This window comes from Ursus arctos, chromosome X, assembly GCF_023065955.2.
Source record: "Ursus arctos isolate Adak ecotype North America chromosome X, UrsArc2.0, whole genome shotgun sequence".
NCBI lineage: Eukaryota > Metazoa > Chordata > Mammalia > Carnivora > Ursidae > Ursus > Ursus arctos.
The window spans coordinates 62762969-62785332 of record NC_079873.1 but is presented as its reverse complement, the minus strand read 5'-3'; positions in this window follow the sequence as shown (position 1 = coordinate 62785332).

Here is a 22364-nt window from a genome sequence, read left to right as displayed (position 1 = left end):
TTTTTTAAAGATTTTGTGTGTTTATTTGACAGAGAGAGACAGCGAGAGAGAGAGCACAAGCAGGGGGAGTGTGGGAGGGAGAAGCAGGCTTCCTGCCGAGCAGGGGGCCAGATGCGGGGCTCGATTCTGGGACCCTGGGATCATGACCTGAGCCAAAGGCAGATATTTAACGACAGAGCCACCCAGGCGCCCCTCACATGTGAATTCTAACAAACATTTATGGAAGAATTTATACCAATTATTTTCAAACTATTTCAAAAAATAGAAAACCAGGAGAACTTCCAAATTCATTCTATGAGGCCAGCAATACGCTGTTAACAAAACTAGATAAACACACCACTAGAAAAGGGACTACAGGCTGAAATCCCTGATGAACATAGATGCAAAAATCCTCAACAAAATACTATCAAACCAAATCCAACAATACATTAAAAAATTATTCATCTAGATCAAGTGGTGTTTATTCAGGGTTGCAAGGATGGTTCAATATTCACAAATCAATTAACATGATTTGTTGCATCAATAAGAGAAAGGATAAGAATCATATGATCATTTCAATAGATGCAGAAAAAGAATTTGAGAAAATACAACCTCCATTCGTGATAAAACCTGTCAACAAAGTAGGCTTGGAGGGGGATGCCTGGGTGGCCCAGTTGGTTAAGCATCTGCCTTGGGCTCAGGTCATGATCCCAGGTCCCTAGGATCAAGTCCCATGTTGGGCTCCCTGCTCATCAAGGAGCCTGCTTTCCCTCTGCCTGCTGCTCCCCCTGCTTGTGTGCTCTATCTTTATCTCTGACAGGTGCATAAATAACATGTTTTTTAAAAATTTAAAAATTAGGCTTAGAAGGAACATATCTCAACATATTACAGCCCATCTATGAAGAAACCACAGCTAACATCATCATTAATGGGAAAAATTGAGAGATTTTCCCCTAAGGTCAAGAACAAGACAAAGATGTTCATGCTCATCACTTCTGTTCCACATAGTAGGGTATGTCCTAGATACACCAGACAACAAAAAGAAATGAAAATCATCCAAGTCAATAAGAAAGAGGCAAAATTTTCACTCTTTGCACATGACATGATACTATATCATGTATATAGTATATATAGAAAACCCAAACTATATATAGAAAACTGTATATAGAAAACCCAAAATACTTGAACAAAACACTGCTAGAACTGATAAACAAATTCAGTACAGTTGCAGGATACAAAATCAATGCACAGAACTCAGTTGCATTTCTATACACAAATAATGAAGATGCAGAAAGAAAAATCAAGAAAATAATCCCATTTACAATTGCAGCAAAAGTAATAAGACAACTAGGAATAAACCTAACCAAAGAGGTGAAAGACCTGTATTCCGAAAAATATAAAACACTGATGAAAGAAATTGAAGATGACACAATAAATGGAAAGAAATTCTATGGTCATGGATTGGAAGAACAAATATTGTTAAAATTCTTTACTAACCAAAGCAAACTATAGATTTAATTCAGTCCCTATCAAAATAGCAACAGAAGGAAGGGAAGAAGAAAGGAGGGATAAACAGAAGGGGGAATGAACCATGATGGACTATGGACTCTGGGAAACAAACTGAGGGCTTCAGAGGGGAGGGGGGTGAGGGAATGGGATAGGCTGGTGATGGGTAGTAAGGAGGGTACATATTGCATGGTGCACTGGGTGTTCTACACAAGTAATGAATCATGGAACTTTACATCAAAAACTAGGGATGTACTGTATGGTGACTAACATAATTTAATAAAAAAAATTATTAAAAAATACCAGGGGTGCCTGGGTGGCTTAGTCGTTAAGCATCTGCCTTTGGCTCAGGGTGTGATCCTGGTGTTCTGGGATCGAGCCCCAAATCAGGCTCCTCCGCTGGGAGCCTGCTTCTTCCTCTCCCACTCCCCCTGCCTGTGTTCCCTCTCTCACTGGCTGTCTCTCTCTGTCAAATAAATAAATAAAATCTTTTAAAAAATACCAACAGCAGTTTTCATTGAATTAGAAAAAAATCTTCTAAAATTAGTATTGAACCACAAAAGACCCAGAATAGCCAGAGAAATCTTGAATAAAAATAAGCAATGCTGGAGGCATCACAATTCTGAACTTCAAGTTGCATTACAAAGCTATAGTAATCAAAACAGTATGGTACTGGCATAGAAATAGACACAAAGATAAATGGGACAGAATAGAAAATTGATAAATAAACCCATAATTTCATGGTCAATTACTCTTCCAAAAGGAGGATTCTTTCAAAATGGGAGAAAGACAGTCTCTTCAAAAAATGCTGTTGGGAAAACTGGACAGCAACATGCAAAAGAATGAAATGGGCCATTTTCCTACACCATACACAAAAAATAAATTCAAAATGGATGAGAGACCTAAATGTGAGGCAGGAATCCATCAAAATCCTAGAGGAGGACATAGGCAGCAACCTCTTCAACCTCGGCCGCAGCAACCTCTTCAACCTCGGCCACAGCAACTTCTTCCTAGACATGTCTCCAAAGACAAGGGAAACAAAAGCAAAAATGAAATATTGGGACTTCAAGATAAAAAGCTTTTGCACAGCCAATGAAATAGTCAACAAAACTAAAAGGCAACCTATGGAATGGGAGAAGGTATTTGCAAATGACATATCATATAAAGGGCTAGTATCCAAGATCTATAAAGAACTTATCAAACTCAAAACCCAAAAAACAAATAATCCAGTCAAGAAATGGATAGAAGACATGAACAGACATTTCTCCCAAGAAGACATACAAATGGCCAACAGACACATGAAAAAATGTTCCACATCACTTGGCATCAGAGAAATACAAATCAAAACCACAGTGAGATATCACCTTACACCAGTCAGAATGGCTAAAGTTAACAAGAAAGGAAACAACAAATTTTGGCGAGGATGTGGAGAATGGGGAACCCTCTTAGTTTTTGGTGGGAATGCAAGCTGGTGAAGCCACTCTGCAAAACAGTATGCAGGTTCCTCGAAAAGTTAAAAATAGAGCTACCCTATGACCCAGCAATTGCACTACTAGGCGTTTACCCCAAAGATACATATGTAGTGATCTGAAGGGGCACTTACACCCCAATGTTTATAGCAGCAACGTTCACAGTAGCCAAACTATGGAAAGAGCCCAGATGTCCATCAACAGATGAATGGATAAAGAAGATGTGGTGTGTATACATACAATGGGACATTACTCAGCCATCAGAGAGGATGAAATCTTACCATTTACATCGATGTGGATGGAACTAGAGGGTATTCTGCTGAGTGAAATAAGTCAATCAGAGAAAAAAAAATTACATGGTTTCACTCATATGTGGAATTTAAGAAACAGCTTAGAGGATCATAGGGGAATGTAGGGAAAACTGAATGGGAAGAAATCAGAGAGGGAGACAAACCATGGAGACTCTTAACTATAGGAAACAAACTGAGGACTGCTGAAGGGGAGGTAGGGGGGATGGGGTAACTGGGTGATGGCCATGAAGGAGGGCATGTGATGTGATAAGCACTGGGTGTTATATGCAACTGATAAATTATTGAACTCTACATCTGAAATTAATTATATACTATATGTTGGCTGAGTTTAAATAAAAATAAATAAATAAATAAACCATCACACTCCACACCCCCCACTACTCACCACACCTACAGCAACCCACAGTTTATTCACTACAGTTAAGAGTCTGTTTTCTGGTTTGCTTCTCTGTTTTTTCACCCTATGTTCATGTTTTGTTTCTGAAATTCCACATATGAGTGAAATATGTTTTTGTCTTTCTCTGGCTGAATGAATTCGCTTAGCATAATGCTCTCTAGCTTCATGACGTCACTGAAAATGGCAGGATTTTGTTTTTTTATGGCAGAGTAATATTCCACTCTATATATGTCCTACTTCTTAATCCATTAATCAGTCAATGGACATTTGGAATATTTCTATAATTTGGCTATATTGACAATGCTGCTATGAACATCGGGGTGCATGTACCTCTTCAAATCAGCATTTTTGTACCCTTTGGGTAAATACCTAGTAGTGCAATTGCTGGATTGTAGGGTAGTTCTATTTTTAAATTTTTTAAAAACCTCCATACTGTTTTCCAGAGTCTGAATCAGTTGGGATTCCTACCAACAATTTAAGAGGGTTCTCCTTTCACCACATCTTCGCCAACAACTGTTCTTTACTGTGTTGTTAATTTTCACCATTCTGACAAGTGTGATGTGATATCGCATTGTAGTTTTGATTTGTATTTCCCTGATGATGATTGCTGTTGAGCTTCTTTTCATGTATCTGTTAGCCATTAGGATGTCTTCTTTGGAAAAATGTCTATTTATATCTTCTGCCCATTTCCTAACCGGATTATTTGTTTTTTGGGTGTTGAGTTCTAGCAGTTATTTATATATTGTGCATACTAATGCTTTATCAAATATGTCATTTGCAAATATCTTCTCCCATTCTGAAGGTTGCCTTTTAGTTTTGGTAATCATTTCCTTATTATGTAGAAGTTTTTATCTTGGTGAAGTCCCAATAGCTTATTTTCCCTATTGTTTCCTTTGCCTCAGGAGACATATCTAGTAAGTATTTGCAACAGTCAATGTCAAAGAAGTTAGTGCCTGTGTTCTTCTTTAGATTTTGATGGTTTCCTGTCTCATATTTAGGTCATTAATCCATTTTGAATTTATTTTTGTGTATGATGTAAGAAAGTGGTCCACTTTCATTCTTTTGCATTTTGCTGTCCACTTTCCACAAAACCATTTGTTGAAGAGACTGCCATTTTCCAATTGGATATTCATTCCTGCTTTGGTGAAGATCAATTCATCATACAGCTGTGGGTCCATCTATGGGTTATCTATTTTGTTACATTGATCTGTGTCTGTTTTATGCCACTATCATACTGTCTTCTTGACTATAGCTTTGTAATATAATTTAAAGTCTGGAATTGTGATGCCTCCAGCTCTGCATTTCTTTTCCAAGATTGCTTTGGCTATTTGGGGTCTTTTGTGGTTCCATACAAATTTTAGGATTGTTTGTTCTAGCTCTGTGAAAAATGATCACAGAATCTTGATAAGGATTGCATTAAATGTGTAGATTGCTTTGGATAGTGTAGACATTTTAACAATGTTTGTTCTTCCAAACCATGAACATGGAATGTTTTTTCATTTCTTTGTGTGATTTTCAATTTCTTTCATCAGTGTTTTATTGTTTTTAGAGTATAGGCCTTTTAACTCTTTGGTTAGGTTCATTCCTAAATATCTTATGGTTTTTGGTGCAATTGTAAATGCGACTGATTCCTTGATTTCTCTTTCTGCTGCTTCATTATTGGTGTATAGAAATAAGCAGATTTCTGTACATTGATTTTAGATCCATCTTCTTCACCCATTCATCTGTCAATGGATGGACATCTTGGCTCTTTCCATTTGTTGGCTATTGTGGACACTGCTGCTATAAACATTGGGGTGTAGGTGCCCCTACAAATCACCATGATTTTATGTTTCGGATAAATGTAATAGTGCAATTGCTGGGTCATAGAGTAGCTCTATTTTTAACTTTGAAGAACCTCCATACTGTCTTCCAGAGTAGCTGCACCAGTTTGCATCTCCACCAACAGTGTAAGAGATTAGGGGGACCCTAAGCTTGTCTCATCCCTCGAACACAGCTAGATAGTTATCCAATCATTTGGAACACCCAAGAAATAGATTGAAGGTTTGAGAAAACAAAAACTACAAGTCTACAAGTAGAAAAGCAACCACCTCTTGGAAAGTAGGAGGTACGGAGACTTGAATTAGGGAAGATTTAACTGTGGAAATGGTGGCAGGGAGGGAGCCTGCTTACAGAAGCTACCACAAATTATTATAAACAGCAAAGAGTGCAAAATCTGGACTTGTAAAAGTCTGCTGCAGTGGGGGACGTGCCTGGCTTATAAGTGCTCAGGTGACAAAGTGGGATGGAATCCTAGGTGTGACACCATGGTCTGAGGATCCCCTGGGTTGCAAGAAGAATGGGTGGTACCTAAGTCTTACACTGTTCGCAGGCACAGGAGATCAGAAGCTGGCTGAGAACAGCGAGTCCTGGTGCCGGCTTTCTGCCTGATTTGCCATAAACTGTGAACTGCCATATAGTTGTGTGACCACTTTCCCAGGGTGGGCCCAGCAAATGACAAAAGCTTGGCAAGACCATCCCCTGGAGGAACAGTGCAGGTCTGCACCTCAGGAGTCCTTAAAATTTGAAGTGTTGAAACTCAGTAATGTGCCTGAGATAAAAAACAAACAAATGAAAAACAAAAACAAAAAAAAACCCTCAGTCACAGGCAGGGTGAATGCAGGGTTCTGATGGAAACTAGAGACACAAGAGTGATTGATTGCTCTTCTGGAAAAGTTCACTTAAGAATAGGCGGCACAGACTTTCAGCTCTGGGTCCAGCAAGCAGGGCACTGCCATATTCAACCCACCCCATCAGTGCTGAAAGCCTTCAAGGAGTAATACAGCGCCACCTAGTGGATGCCAGAGCTACTTACACCAAGTCTCGACCCCTTGTGACCTGGAGGGGCATTTCCATTGCAGCAAGACCACCTGAGAATAAATGCAACAGGCTCCTTCCCCAGAAGACCAGCAAAAAAACTCACTTACACCAAGTTTACTGGTCATAAAGTGCTGCAAACTTCAGCTCTAGGGGAAAACAGGATCTAGTTTCCTTTTTCCTTTTATTTTTTATTTCTTTATTATTACTTTTCATTTGTTTTATTTTTTCAATTCTATTTTTTTAATTTTTTAAATTTCTGTTTATATGTATACTTTATATTTTTTAATATTTGTTTTTTAATTTCAATTAGTTTTATTTTATTTATTTATTTTTTATCTATTTTGGGGGACGGTGAATCTAGATTCTATTATCAAGCAGAACAAAACACAACCAGGATCTAGTTAGTTTTGTTTTGTTTTGTTTTTTGTTTCTTTTTCTTTTCTGGACAAAAAGACAAGATGGAGACATTCATCCAGAAAGAAAGAACAGGAAGTAGAACTCATGGCCAGTGATTTAATCAATACAGATATAAGTAAGATATTTAAACTAGAATTTAAAACAACGATTATAAGTATACTAGCTGGGCTTTAAAAAAGCATAGAAGACCATAGAGAATCCCTGAGTGCACAGATAAAAGAACTAAAATCTAGTCAGGCTGAAATAAAATATGCTATAAGTGAGACACAATCCCAAGTGGAGCACACAAAAACGAGGGTGAATTAAGCTGGGGAGCAAATCAGTGATATAGAAGATAAAAAGGAATATAATGAAGCAGAAAAAAGGGGGGAAAGAAAGGTATAGGCCATGAAGGTAGACGTAGGGAACTCACTGACTTATTAAAATGTAATAACATTCACATTATTGGAGCCCCAGAAGAAGAGAGAGAGAAAAGGGCAGAAGGTTTATTTGAAAAAATTATAGCTGGAAACTTCCCTAATCTGGGGAAGGACACAGACATTAAAATGCAAGAAGCACAGAGAACTCCCATTAAATTCAACAAAAGCCAAACATAGCCAAGACATATCATAGCCAAATTCACAAAATACACAGACAAGGAAAGAATCCCGAACGCAGCAAGGGGGAAAAAAGTCCTTAACCTACAAGGGAAGACAGATCATGTTTGCAGTAGATCTGTACACAAAAACGTGGCAGGCCAGAAAGGAATGGAAGGAAATATTCAATGTACTGAATGAGGAAAAATATGCAGCCAAGACTTCTTTACTAGCAAGGCTGTCATTCAGAATATAAGGAGAGTTAAAGAGTTCCTAGATGAACAAAACCTAAGGAGTTTCTGACCATTAAACCAGCCCTGCATGAAATTTTAAGGGGGACTCTTTGAGTGGAGAAAAAAAAAAAGACCAAAAGCAACAAAGACTAGAAAGGACCAGAGAACACCACCAGAAACACCAAATTTACAAGCAACGCAATGGAACTAAACTCATATCTTTCAATAATCACTCTGAATATAAATGGAATAAATGGAGATAATGCTAAGAGAAATAAGTCAAGCAGAGAAAGACAATTATCATATGGTTTCACTCATTTATGGAACATAAGAAGTAGGAAGATCTGTAGGAGAAGAAAGGAAGAAGACAGGAGGGAATAAACAGAAGGGGGAATGAACCATGATGGACTATGGATTCTGGGAAACAAACTGAAGGCTTCAAAGGGGAGGGGGGTGGGGAAGGGGATAGGCTGGTGATGGGTATTAAGGAGGGCACATATTGCATGGTGCACTGGGTGTTATACACAAGTAATGAATCATGGAACTTTACATCAAAAACTAGGGATATACTGTATGGTGACTAACATAATATAACAAAAAATATTATTTAAAAAAAGACATAAGGTATATAAGAGACTCATTATAGGCCTAAAGACAGCTACAGATTGAAAGTGAAGGGATGGAGAGACACTACCATGCTAATGGTCATCAACTGGTAGGAGAAGGAAGGGAATAATGAAGGGGGAATAAACAGAAAGGGAAATGAACTACAAGAGACTATGGACTCTGGGAAACAAACTGAGGGTTTTAGAGGGGAAGGGGGTAGGGGGATGGGCTAGCCCAGTGATGGGTATTAAGGAGGGCATGTATTGCATGGAACACTGGGTGTTATATGCAAACAATGAATCATGGAACACTACATCAAATACTAATGATGTACTGTATGGTGACTAACATAGCATAATAAAAAAAAAATCAGCAGGAATACTTATATCAGACAACCTAGATTTTAAAACGAGGAAAGACTGTAAAGATAGTAAAGGAACAGCAAATGAAGCTTTAAGACTGTAGAAGGAGGGAAATAGTAAAGATTAGAACAGAAATAAACAATACAGAACCAAACAAACAAAAAACGGTAGAACAGATTAACAAAACTGAGAGCTGGTTATTTGAAAGAATTAATAAAGTTGATGAACCCCTAACCAGACTTATCAAAAAGAAAAGAGAAAGGACCCAAATATATAAAATAATGAATGAAAGAGGAGAGATCACAACCAACCCCGAAGAAATACAAACATTTTAAGAGAACATCATGAAAAATTATATGCTAACAAATTGGGCAATCTGGAAGAAATGGAAAAATTCCTAGAAACCCACAAACTACCAAAACTGAAACAGGAAGAAATAGAAAATTTGAACACACCCATAGCCAGCAAAGAAATTGAGAGAGTAGTCAAAATCCCCCAACAATAGTGCAGGGCCCAATGGATTCCCAGGGGAATTCCACCAGCCATTTAAGAAGAGTTAATACCTATTCTCCTCAAACTATTCCAAAAAACAGAAATGGAAGAAAACATCCAAACTCCTTCTATGAGGCCAGCATTACCTTGATTCCAAAACCAGACAAAGACCCCACTGAAAAGAATCACAGGCTAATATCCCTCATGAACATGGATGCAAAAATTCTCAACAAGATATTAGCAAATTGAATCCAACAGTACATTAAAAGAATTATTCACCATAATCAAATGGGACATATTCCTGGGCTGCAGGGGGTGGTCCAATATCTCCAAATCAGGCAATGTGACACACCACATTAATAAAAGAAAGGATACAAACTATACGATCCTCTCAATAGATGCAGAAAAAGCATTTGACAAAATAAGACATAAATGCCTGAAATATATAAAGAGTTTTACATCCATTATCTGTAATCCTCATAACATTCCTGCAAAGTAGGGATTTCCATTTTATTCATGAGAAACCTGACAAAGAAATCAGTTAATAAGCCCAAGGTCAAATGACTGGGAAAGCCAGTATTTGGACTCAGTGTAGTTTGGCTCTAAAGTTCTCTCAATTAGAAAAAAAAAAAAAAGATATAAAAACATGGGGAACCTGTGGTAGATTGCATAAATTGTCATAATTTGCCACTCCTTCCTGCATGCACATTCTTTTGCAACATGACTTTAAAGTTCCTTCCATTAAAAGATGATATCCATTTCTCCAAAAAAAAAAAATAAATAAATAAATAAATAAATAAATAAATAAATAAAATAAAGTTCTTTCAATTATATACTGCTAAACTTTTTTCTTCCTAACTTGAATAATCCCATTTTCTCCATGCCAATAACCTTTTCTGTGCTCATTTCCCAAATCAAATACTTAAAATCTGACTTCTGCTTCTTTCCCTTTACTAAATGCATCATAATCACCAATTTTGATGGCTCTTTCTTTAATATTTATTGTTCTTGGACTCTGATATTTAAAATGGTTAACCAGTATGAAGACACCATGGAAAGAAACTAGGTTTAGCTTCAGATAGACTAAAGTTCAAATCCATGTTTTGCCACTTATTGGCCAGGTTATTTTAGATGAGTTACATTACTTATCTGAGCTTCAGTGATTTCATCTATAAAATGGACATAATGTATTTACTTCTTAGGCTGATCCCGAGAATTTGAGGTAATTGCTCATTAAAAGTTTTAACACAATAACCTTACAATAAATTCTAGTTGTCTTTCTCCACTTTCTATGGAATGTTATCTTTGGTTTGTTAACACTGCAGTATCCTGGCTGCCTTACCTCTCCAGTTGCTCTCTTTAAATTATGATTATTGCTGGCTCTTCTTTCTTCTCCAGGCCTTAAATCTCAGTGTTCCAAAACATAAAATCTGTAGGCCTCTTTTCTTCTCTTTACTCCTCCTTGGTAATCTCACCAAAAATTAAAATCCATGCTCTTATAAATAAAAATAAAGCCCCCAGAACAAATTTGGCAATTGTCTACAATATATTTCCACCATAGATTCAATACATCCCAAATCTCAGTGAATATGCTAGTCTCAACCAGTCTACTCTTTGATTGATGTGATATCCTCCAAATTTTCTAGGGTAAAAATCTAAGGAACCCTAGTGATAAAAAAGACTATATGTATGCCTAAGACTGTATCCTCTGAGGAGAACATTCTATTTCACACTGTAATAGAAATAGAATTCACTGAACTAACCTAATGAACTGACTAAAAACTAAGCAAACAGACAACAGGACCTAAGGGAAAGGTTTCAGGATCCAGAGTTGCTGTAACATACTGCCCAAACTGTTCAGTTGTAAACCACTTAAAAAAAAAAAAGGTACATGCAAAGAATCAGAAGAGTGTGTCCCATAGATAGGAAAAAAAGTAATCAATACAGAAATTTCCTTTGAGGGAGGCAAGATGTTGGGCTTTTCAGACAAAGGCTTCAAAACAGCTATTACAAATCTATTCAAACAACTAAAGGAAACCATGTTGAAATAATTAAAGGAAAGGGTGATAACAATGACTTATAACATAGAGAATATCAATAAACTGTTGAAATTATATTTAAAAATGGAAATTCTGGAGATTAAAAGTGTAATAAACAAAAAGAAAAATCATTACTTTTGAGGGACTCAAAAGTAGGTCTAAACTGGCAGGAAAAAAAATGAAAAGTAAAAATAATATATATATTTAAATAAATAATGGCTGAAAGTGTCCTAAACTTGATAAAGAACATTAATCTACACATTTAAGAAGGTCAATGAACTCTAATTGCAATATAAAATGGTGGAATGATGACTCCTGAACATGCTTTCCTTGATAAAAGCAAGAACACTGGGGAAAAAAATTGTCAAAATCAACTTTTTCAGTACTCTTGAAATTGACTAAAAGCTTGTAACAATCCAGGGAATGTTTACTAGAAAAAAATGGTTGAATCTTGGAAAGAATTGTGAGCTTTGTGATGTTTTAATTTGCTCTATTCCCATAAACCTCTCTTAAGATCTGCAGTAGCCTTGAAAGCCAATAGCCTGGAACCAGAGTTGAAAACCAGAGCCCTGACAGCCACTAGAGACGTCTGAATTATGTTCAAGACCTTCCAAAACCATATTCCCAGATTAATTGTCATTATTGGAGCTGTCTGGATATTTCCTGGAAAATGACACTAACAGGACTTAATTAACCTGACTCACATCATCCAGTGCAAAGAGAATTTTACCTGAGACATTTTCTCAGAAACATTGGCATTAATTGTATAAGATTGCAGCTTCCTGGAGTGGTAAATAACAACTGGGACAGACAACAGCCAAATCAAAATGTTTAGAGGGATGAACGATGGAATAGTAAGTTCAAGTAATGAATCATGGAACTTTACATCAAAAACTAGGGATGTACTGTATGGTGACTAACATAATATAATAAAAAATATTATTATTAAAAAAGTAAACAAAAAACAAAACAAAACAAACAAACAAAAAACAAGAGGGGTTTTGAAGAACTTTATTATGTTCCTAGACATCTAGAAGGTCATGCACATGTATAAGGCTACATGCATGCACAGAGTTGTGCACATGTTCAAGAAAGAACTGAGAAGACCATAGGCCCTCACCCATGGGCAAACATAAGACTTTGAACAAGGAAGAAGTGAAGGAAGGCTAAGGCAGATTTGAAACTGTCTGGGTGAGTGTTGCCACAACATGCACATAGATTCCCTCAACAAAAACTGAGAGGCCTATTGGTTTCAGGCAATTTCTTTTCAATCCTTACATGACCACTAGGCTAATTGAACAGAGACTTCAGTGACCACACATAACATACAATTTACAGAATTCACATTAAAATGTACAAAATTAGTTTAGAAAACTAAAACTAAAACAATAAATAACAACAACAACAAACTCAAGGGAAGGAAATAATCTAATTTCTACAGTAGCCACATATTGTAAATTTTCAGTTTACAACACAAAATATTAGAAGCGTAAATAATCAAGAAAATATGGCACATGTACAGAAAAAAATAAAGCAATCAAAGAAACTGTGCCTGAGGAATCCCAGGGAGTAGGCATACTAAAATAAAAGTTTAAATCAGCTATTATAAATATGTTCAAAGACCTAGAAGAAACTATATCTAAAGAACTAAAGTGTGAAAATTATCTCACCAAAGATAAAATATCACTAAGTACAAATTTTTGTAATTGACCACATAAAAATTCTGAAGTTGAAAGTACAACACTGAAATAAAATGAGCAGAATAGTGCAGACAGAAGAAAAAAATCAGTAAACTTGAAGACTGAACAACTGAGATTTTTCCATTCTGACAAACAAACAGAACAGAAGAATGAAGAAAAATAAAGTTTTAAGGCTTCTAGGACACAATCAAAAATACAAATAAACACATAATGGAAGTTCCATAATGGAAGGAGAGCAAAAGGCAGCAAAATATTCAAAGCAATAATTGCTGAAAATATTAAAATAATGAAAATCATTGATCCATACATCCAGGAACTCCAAATATAATAAATTCAAAGAGATCCATACCTAGACACAACATAATTAAATTATCCAAAGCCAAAAATAATGAGAATATCAAAACCAGAAAGAGAGAGGAGTTCTTTATGTATAAAGCAACTTTAATAAGATTAAAAATGATATCTCATCAGGAATCTTGGAGACCATAAGTCAGTAAAGTGACATATTGAAACTGATTAAGCAAAAACTGTCAGCCAAAAATTCTATATGAAGCAAAGCCGTTTTTCAGAAATGAAGCTAAAAATAAGACTCTCGAATAAACAGAAACTGAAATGTGTTGCTAGAGACCCACCATGTAAAAAAATACTAAAGCAAGTTATTCAGTCTGAAAACAAGTGATACTAGACAATTATTCAAATACATATTTTTTAAAGTACCAGTAAAGGTAGGTAAACATAAAAGACATAATGTAATTGTGTATTTCTTCTCCTTTCTTCTTTTAATTAAACAATATTAAAATAATTGTATGGTTGGGCTATAATATATAGAAAATTTATATTTCACAATTACAGCAAAAAAGAGGGGGATGAGAACTAACATAATAGAGTGAGAATCCTGAGCTGACCACATTTCACAGACACACTAAGATAACAACTATACCTGTCAAACTAACTCTGAAAATGACCTGAAGATCAGCAAAACAGGCCTTCCACAGTAAATCATAGAGAGGAGGTAACATTAAAAAAGGTAAGAGATGTGGAGACATGGTTAAGAACCAAACCCCCGGTGAGACTAATCACAAGTGGGGGAAACACCACAACCACAGAGAAACAAGAGGTTTAGACCCCACACCAGGGACCCCAGGTATGGGAGACCTGCACTGAAAAATGAGTTCCTATAACATCTGGCTTTGAAACTAAAGGGTCTCAACTTTGGGAGCTGTTAAAATCAGTGGAACCCAAATCTGAGTACTTTATTTTTTTTATATTTTATTTTGTTATATTAGTCACCATACAGTACATCATTAGTTTTTGATGCAATGTTCCATGATTCATTATTTGTGTATAACACCCAGTGCACCATGCAATATGTGCCCTCCTTAATACCCATCACCAGCCTATCCCAATCCCCCACCTCCTCCCCTCTGAAGCCCTCAGTTTGTTTCCCAGAGTCCACAGTCTCTCATGGTTCATTGCCCTTTCTGTTTCCCCCCCTTCATTCTTCCCTTCTTTCTGCTACCGATTTTCCTATTTCACACAATATCTAAATTGTGGAAGGAGCCGAGATGCCCTTTAACAGATGACTGGATTTAGAAGATGTGGTCCATATATACAATAGAATATTATTCAGTCATCAGAAAGAACGATTACACAACATTTGCAGCAACATGGACGGGACTGGAGGAGATTATGCTAAGTGAAATAAGTCAAGCAGAGAAGGACAATTGTCATATGGTTTCACTCATTTATGGAACCAAATCTGAGTACTTTAAAAATCAGTGAAATCAGCCCCTGCATGGACCAGCACCACTCCAAAGTGACTCTACCCTGGAAAGAGAGGTAGACAACTCCACACACCAGCACAGCTACAGGTCCAGTAAGCCTCTTATCTGGCTGTGCAGGAAATAAGGCCGTTTGGTGTGTGCATAACTGTGGCAGAGATGCTATTGCAGATATCTAGTCTGACTGCCAGCCCTACCAACCAAAAAAAGTCTTTGTTGGCCATGGAGAGAGTAAGCCCTGTCATTTAGTGAGCCCCTAGCTGTGCCAGAGAGCTTAATTGCAGACACCTAGTCTGACTGTCAGCTCCACCCACAAATTAAAGCTTCTCAGTTGGTTGTGCAGAGAGCAAGCCCGCCTTTCAGTGCACCCACAATTATAGCAGAGAGGCTAATTGCAGGCAGCTAGCCTGATGGCCAACCTCACCCACCTAAAAGCCTCAGTCTCAGACAGGCTTCTCAACAGTAAAGGGATCCAACCCTGCCCAGTGTGCCCATAGCAGTCAAAATGAGTCATTGTAGCTGGCTGTGCTGAAGTCGAAGACAGCTCAGACTCAAATATAAAACACACATGACACACATGGTGACACCCAGAAACTCCTAATTCTGGTGGACCAAGTGGGATTGCACTACAGGGCACCCCAGGATCTCTTCTACATAAGGACAGTACTTTCAAGATGAGGATACATAGCTGAACTCCCTAACACATAGGGGGGAAAAACCACAGAGAGTTAGACAAAATGAGCAGACAGAGGAATACATCCCAACTGAAAGAACAGGACAAAATCACAGCAGAAAAGCTAAATGAAACTGAGATAAGCAGTATGCCTCATAAGCAATTGATAGTAATGGTCATAAAGATTTTCACTGCACTTGAGAAAAAAGTGGATGAACTTAGTGAAAACTTGAACAAAGAGATATAAACTATAAAAATGGACCAGTCAGAGATTGAGATAAATACAATAACTAAAACAAAAAATACCCTGGAGTGAATCAATAACAGATTAGGGGATGCAGAAGAAAAATCAGCAAACTGAGAAACAGGGTAATAAAAAGCAAGCAAGCTGAAGAGTAAATTTTTTAAAAATGATAATTTAAAAAATGAGAATAGGTTAGAGTAACTCAACAACATCATCAAGCATAATAACATTTGCATTATAGTAATGCCAGAAGAAGTGTTGGGGGTGTGGGAGGGGGTTGCAGAAAACTTACTTAAAGAAATAATAGCTGTGGGGCGCCTGGGTGGCACAGCGGTTAAGCGTCTGCCTTCGGCTCAGGGCGTGATCCCGGTGTTATGGGATCGAGCCCCACATCAGGCTCCTCCGCTATGAGGCTATGAGCCTGCTTCTTCCTCTCCCACTCCGCCTGCTTGTGTTCCCTCTCTCGCTGGCTGTCTCTATGTCTGTCAAATAAATAAATAAAATCTTTAAAAAAAAAAAAAGAAATAATAGCTGAAAACTTCCCTTATGTGGAGAAGGAAACAGACAACCAGATGTAACAAGGTGAACCCAAGAAAGTCCACACCAAGACATACAATAATTAAAATGACAAAAAGTAATGGTAAAAAGAATTTTAAAGACACTAACAGAAATGAAAAGAGTTTCATAAAAGGAAAACCCATAAGACTATTAGCTCAGCTGATTTTTCAGCAGAAACTTCAGGCCAGAAGGAAGTGACATGATATATTCATAATAAATTCAAAGTGTCTACTCTCACCACTTGTATTAATCATGGAACTGGAAGCCCATGATGCAGCAATCAGACAAGAAAAGAAATAAAATGCATCCAAACTGGTAAGGAAGAAGTAAACTTGTCATTTTTTGCAGATAACATGATATTATACATAAAAAACCTAAAAGACTCCACCAGAAAACTATTAGGACTGATAAATAAATTCAGTAAAGTTGCAGGATATAAAATTAATACAGAGAAATCTGTTGCAATTCAATATACTAATAACAAAGTAGTAGAAAGATAAACTAAGGCAATGATCCCATTTACAATTGTACCCCCCAAAATGCCTAGAAATAAACTTAACCAAGGAGGTGTAAGACCTCTACTCTGAAAACAATAAAACATTGATGAAAGAAATTAAAGATGAGACAAACAAATAGAAAGATATACCATGCTCATGGATTTGAAGAATTAATATTGCTAGAATGTCTATACTGCCAAAGGCAATCTACAAATTCAATGCAATTCCTATTGAAAATACCAGCACCATTTTTTCCCAGAACTAGAAAAAATAGTCCTAAAATTTGTATGGAACCAGAAAAGATCACAAATGGCTAAAGTATTCTTGAAAGACAAACAAAGCTGGAGGTTTCACAATCCCAAATTTCAAGATACACTATAAAGCTGTAGTAATCAAGATATCATGATACAGGCAGAAAAATAGACACATAGATCAATAGAACAAAATAGATATCCCAGAAATAAACCCATGCTTATACGGTCAGTTAATTTACGATAAAGGAGGTAAATGTGTACAATGGGGAAAAGACAGTCTATTCAGTAACAGTCCTGGGAAAACTGAACATTTACATGAAAACAATGGAGCTAGACAATTTTCTCACACCATACACAAAAAATGAATTGAAAATGGATTGAAGACCTAAATGTGAGACTTGATACCATAAAATTCCTGGAAGAAAGCATAGCCAGTAATCTCTTTGACATTGGTCTTAGCAACATTTTTCTTTTTTTTTTTAAGGTTTTATTTATTTATTTGACAGAGAGAGACAGCCAGTGAGAGAGGGACCACAAGCAGGGGGAGTGGGAGAGGAAGAAGCAGGCTCCCAGCCTAGGAGCCTGACTTGGGGCTCAATCCCAGAATGCTGGGATCACGCCCTGAGCCGAAGGCAGACGCTTAACGACTGCGGCACCCAGGCGCCCCTTAGCAACATTTTTCTAGATATGTCTCTTCAGGCAAAAAAAAAAAAAGGAAAAAATAAACTATAAGAACTACACCCAAATTAAAAATGTTTTACACAGGGAAGGAAGCTATCAACAAAACAAAAAGACACCCTACTGAATGGAAGAATATATTTGCAAATGATATATCTACAAAGGGGTTAACAGCAATAAGGGGTGGGTGGGCAAAATTGGTGAAAGGGAGTGGGAGACACAGGCTTCCAGTTATGGAATGAATAAGTAACAGGAATTAAAGGCACGGCATAAGGAATATAGTCAATGACACTGTAATGCCATTGTATGGTGATAGATGGTAGCTACACTTGTGGTGGGCATAGCATAATGTATAAATTTGTCAGACCACTATGTTTTACACCTGAAATTAATGTTAGCATTATGTGTCAGGTATACTTAAATAAAAAATAAAAAAGACAGCCTAGCAGTTTCTCAAATGGTTAAACATATTTATGACATGATTTAGAAATTCTACTTCTAGAAGAATGAAAACATAGTCACATGTTCACAGCAAAAATGGTTCAAAATAGCCCCAAAGTGGAAACAACCCCAAAGTTAGTCAACTGATGAATTGATAAATAAAATATGGTATATTCATACAATGGACTATTACTCCTATAAATGCATGAAGTACTAAAACATGCTACAACATGGATACACCTTGAAAACATTATGTTAAATGAAATAAGTCAGATACAAAAAGGCCACATATCAAATGATTCCATTTACAGGAAATGTCTTGACTAGGCAAATCCATAGAGAGAGAAAGTTAACTTACGTTTGTCTAGGGCTGTAGGGAATAGGGAAAGGACAGGGAATGATTGCTAAAGGGTATTAATTTGAAGTAAGTAAGTGGTTTTTACTATATTCACTATGATATGCAGCCATCACCATTAACTCTGGGACATTGCCATCATGCAAGGTTATGTAGTTCAGTTCAGGACTGCCAAACACATGTGGTGTGCTATATGTGGCATAAGCCTAGATCTAGTCATGTACACTAGGATTATGTGGCAAAATATGATATTTTAAGTTCAATTTGTCAACCATAACCTGGTATTTTCTTCAAGTATTATAGTTTTAGCTCTTACTTTTAGGTGTTTAATCTTGTTTGAGTGAATTTTTATATAGTGTAAGTTAAGGGTCCAAATTCGTTGTTTTTCGTGTGTACATTCCATTTTCCCAAAATCTATGATTAAAAAAAAAAACTCGTTTATCATTAAATGGTCTGGGTTCCCTTGTCAAAAAATTATTTAGCAATAAATATATATGAGGGTTTATTTCTGAACACTCTATTCTATCCCATTGTTCTGAATGCACACCTTTATGCTACCAAACACTGTTTTGAACATTATACCTTCATAGTAGATTGTGTTGTCAGCAAGTGTGAGATCTATTTAATTTTTTTTTTCAAGTCTGCTCTGGGAAATTTTGAGTCCTTTGAGGTCTCACGTGGATTTTACAAAGGATTTCTATTTCTGAAAAAGCATCTTGGGATTATATTTAACTATTAGTATTTTTAATTATTTTTAAACATCCATTATTTTATTAGTTTCAGGTATACAATATAGTCATTCAATAACCACATACGTCACATAGTGCTCATCATGACAAGTGCATATATTAATTTCCATCAACTATTTTGCTCATTCCCCCAATACCCTTCCATCTGATAACCATCAGTTTCTTCTCTACACTTAAGACTGTTTCTTGATTTGTCACTCTTTCTCTTTTCTTTCCATTTACTCATTTGTTTTGTTTCTTAAATTCCACATATGATGAGTGAAATCATGTGGTATTTGTCTTTCTCTGACTTGCTTATTTTGCTTAGCATTATATTCTCTATTTCTATCCATGTAGCAACTAGAAAGATTTCATTCTTTTTTTCATGGCTGAGTAATATTTTATAGATACATATATCATATACATATATATTATATAGATATATATGTAGATATATATATGTTATCCATTCACCAATCCATGGGTACTTGGGCTGCTTCTATAGTTTGGCTATTGTAAATAATGTTGCTTTAAACATAGAGGTGCATGTATCCCTCTAAATTATGTTTTTATATTCTTTGGGCAAATATCTAGAAGTGCAATTGCTGGATCATGAAGTAGTTCTATATTTAACTTTTTGTGGAATCTCCATTCTGTTTTTCCACACTGGCTGCTCCAGTTTGTGCTCCCACCAACAGTGCAAAAAGGTTCCCCTTTCTCCACATCTTTGCCAAAACCTGTTGTTTCTTGTTTTGTTGATTTTAGCCATTCTGACTGGTTTGAGGTGGTATCTCATTGTAGGTTTGATTTACATGTCCCTGATGACCTGTAATGTCGAGTATCTTTTCATGTGACTGTTGGTCATTTGAATGTCTTTGGAGAAATGTCCATTCATGTCTTACGCCCATTTTAAAATTGGATTATTTGTTCTTGGGTGTTGATATGAATAAGTTCTTTTGATATTTTGGATACTAATCCTTTATCAGATATATCATTTGCAAATATCTTCTCCCGTTCCATAGGTTGTCTTTTAGTTTTATTGATTATTTCCTTTACTGTACAGAAGCATTTTATTTTGATGAAGTCCCAATAGTTTATTTTTGCTTTTGTTTCCCTTGCCTTAAAAGACATTTCTAGAAGAAAAAAAAAAGTTGCTACTACCAATGTCAAAGAAGTCACTGTCTGTGTTCTCTTCTAAGATTTTTTATAGTTTCAGGTCTCGTTTTTAGGCCTTTCATCCATTTTTAATTTATATTTGTGTGTGGTGTAAGAAAGTGGTTCAGTTTCATTCTTTTGCATGTTACTGTCCTGTTTTTCCGGCACCATTTTTTGAAAAGACTGCCTTTTTACCATTGGATATTCTTTTCTGCTTTGTTGAAGATTAGTTTACTATACAGTTGTGGGTCCACTTCTGGGTTTTCTATTCTGTTCCATTGATGTATGTATCTGTTGATGTGCCAGTACCATACTGTCTTGATGACTACAGCTTTGTAATATGACTTGAAATTTGGAATTATGATGTCTCCAGTTTAGCTTTTCTTTTTGCTTTGGTAATTTCAAGTTTGCTTTGGTTATTTAAGGGTATTATGTGGTTCCATTGAAATTTCAGGATCGATTGTTCTAGCTCTGTGAGAAATGCTGTTTGTATTTTGATAGGGATTTCATTAAATGTGTAGATTGCTTTGTGTTGTATAGAAAATTTAACAATATTTATTCTTCCAATTCATGAGCATTGGAAGGTCTTTCCATTTCTTTGTATCATCTTCAATTTCTGTCATCAGTGTTTTATAGTTTTCAGAGTACAGTTCTTTCACCTTTTCGGGTAGGTTTATGCCCAGGTATCTTATGGTTTTTGGTGCAATTATAAATGGGATTGATTCCTGAATTTCTCTTTCTGCTGCTTCACTCTTGGTGTATAGAAATGCAACAGATATCTGCACATTGCTTTTGTGTCCTGACATTTTACTGAATTCATTTATCAGTTCTAGTAGTTTTTTGGTGAAGTCTTCCAGGTTTTCTATATAGAGTATCATGTCATCTGAAAATAGTGAAAGTTTGACTTCTTCCTTGCCAGCTTGGAAGGATTTTTATTTTTGAGGTCTGATTGCTGTGACTGGGTCTTCTAGCACTATGTTGAATAAAAGTGGTGAGAGTAGATATACTTGTCTTTTCCTAACTTTAGGGTAAGAGCTCTCAGTTTTTCCCCATTAAGAAGGATGTTAGCTGTGGTTTTCTGACATATGGCCTTTATTATGTTGACATATGTTGCTTTAAACTAGCATTGTTGAGGGTTTTTATCATGAACGAATGTTGGTCTTTTTTTAAATCTTTTTTCTGCATTTATTGAAATGATCACATGGTTCTTATCATTTATCTTATTGATGTGTTGTATTACATTGATTGATTTGCAAATATTGACCCACCCTTGCAAACCAGGAATAAATCCTACTAGATCATGGTGAATGATTTTCTTAATGTATTGTTGGATTTGGTTCGCTAGTATTTTGTTGAGGATTTTGCATCTGTGTTCATCAGGGATACTGGCCTAAGTTCTCCTTTTTAGTGGTGTCTTTATCTAGTTTTGGTATCAGGTTAATGAACTTGGAAGTTTTCCTTCTTTTTCTGTTTTTTGGAATAGTTTGCAAAGAATAGGCATTATCTCTCCTTTAAGTGTTTGGTAGAATTCGCCTGTGAAGACATGTGGTCCTAGACTTTTGTTTTTGGAAAGTTTTCTGTTTACTAATTCAATTTTGTTGGTGGCGATGGGTCTGTTCGAGTTTTCTATTCCTTTCTGCTTTATCTTCGGTAGTTTATATGTTTGTAAGAATGTATCCATTTCTTCAAGTTTGTCCAATTTGTTGGCCTTTTTTTTATAATATTCTTTTATAATTGTTTGTATTTCTGTGGTATTGGTTGTCATTTATCCACTCTCATTTGTCATTTTATTTATTTGGATCCTTTCTTTTTTTTCTTTTTTAGAAGTCTGGCTAGAGGTTTACCAACTTTTTAATTTTTTAAAAGAACCAGCGACTGGTTTCTTAGATCTGTTATATTATTTATCTGGTTTCTACATCATTTATTTCTGTGCTAATCTTTATTATTTCCTTCTTTCTACCAGCCTTAGGATTCATTTGTTGTTCTTTTCCTAGCTTCTTTTGGTATAAGATTAGGTTATTTGTGATTTCTCTTGCTTCTTGAGGTAGGACTGAA